General features: G+C 41.6%; 1 long non-coding RNA gene across 1 annotated transcript in view; it reads right to left on the bottom strand.

The window, feature by feature from the left end:
• Nucleotides 1–556, bottom strand: part of LOC116670630 (uncharacterized) — a 21,680-nt gene extending 21,124 nt beyond the window's left edge. The window contains exon 1 of the long non-coding RNA XR_004327084.1: nucleotides 544–556. This is a non-coding gene — a long non-coding RNA (uncharacterized LOC116670630). The remainder of the gene's footprint in view (nucleotides 1–543) is intronic.
• Between the last annotated feature and the right edge of the window lie 731 nt (nucleotides 557–1,287).

Genomic DNA, 1,287 nt, shown 5'->3' with positions numbered 1-1,287 from the left:
CACACACACACACACGCACACACACACACACAGGAGGTGAAAAAAATACCTGCATCACAGTCACAGATGGTAAATATGTCACTGTTGAAGGACAAAGTGTACTTTCTGAAACTCACAAATGCCACTGTGAGCAAGAGGACAATCTAATAAGGTTCTGCTGCTGTTATGTCTCTTGTAAAAAGGTTTAAATGACACTTGGATCATAATAAATAGCACAGTAAAGTAGATTAAACCCTAGTGAGGCAGATTAATGGTTGTACTTTCTTTGAAGCTGTCAATCTCACCTCCTGTCTCCGACTGCGCTCACAGCTTTTCACATTTCAGCCTCCATTCCTCAAGAATCCTTTTTGACATAATTTCCCTTCACCTCCGTTTCAAAGCCAACAATGGCAGTTCATTTGTCTCAGTACTTGAATAGGTTGCGCTCACCACCGGTGTCTCTGTTGCCGCATACTCACTCTTTGAGCAGATGTGTGGCAGCGGAATGAGAGAATGCATTATGAAATCAGCATAAAAGTGGACTTGACTGCCAAGTTCACAGACTTACTGTATTGTATCAGGATAGATGAGACAGACAAGGATACGGGAAGAAAGAGACAGAGACACTGTCACAGAGAGGGATGGAAAGTGAAAAGGATACAGACCGATCGTGATAGGGAGAATTGGCCAGCTCTGGGACTAATTATAAACTACCATTGTTGGCTTTGATACAGGGGGAAGAGGAATGATATTGAAAATGATTCAGGAGCAATGGAGTTTGCAACTTCAGTAACCCTGCAGGGTGAGCTCAGCCATTGTTGGAAGTGCACCACCTTTAGCTTTTACTGCTTAATTATTGTAGCCATTACATCTTATTGTTTTTATTTAAAAGAAGCACCAGGCAAAACGGAATTATTAGGGTTATTACAGTAGCTCTGCACCAATTAACACCACTGAGCTTGCTGGAAAATGATTCAGTTATTTCCTGTGTGTCATGCTTGTGGTTTTTCCTCTTTTACTTTGTCTAGTCCTTCCCTGTGTGTCACTGTTTCCCTGCTATTTGTCCATGGTTCTGTTTTACCCATGTTCTTTCTGTGTTCTGTTTTGTTTTCCTAGTTCTATCCTTGTTTAAATTTTTGTGCTTCAGTTTCTTTTATTTTGTAGTCTCTGTTTTTTCTGTGTCATGTCTTGTTTTACTTCCTGCCTTGTGTTTTTTTCCCGCCTCTGTGATTGTCTGCCCCGCCCTGATGTGTTTCACCTGTTCATCAGCCTTCTTGTCACCTGTCCCTCGTTACTACGCTCATTACC

This window comes from Etheostoma spectabile, chromosome 20 (genome assembly GCF_008692095.1).
Source record: "Etheostoma spectabile isolate EspeVRDwgs_2016 chromosome 20, UIUC_Espe_1.0, whole genome shotgun sequence".
Lineage (NCBI taxonomy): Eukaryota > Metazoa > Chordata > Actinopteri > Perciformes > Percidae > Etheostoma > Etheostoma spectabile.
This window is presented reverse-complemented; position numbering and strand designations above follow the sequence as displayed.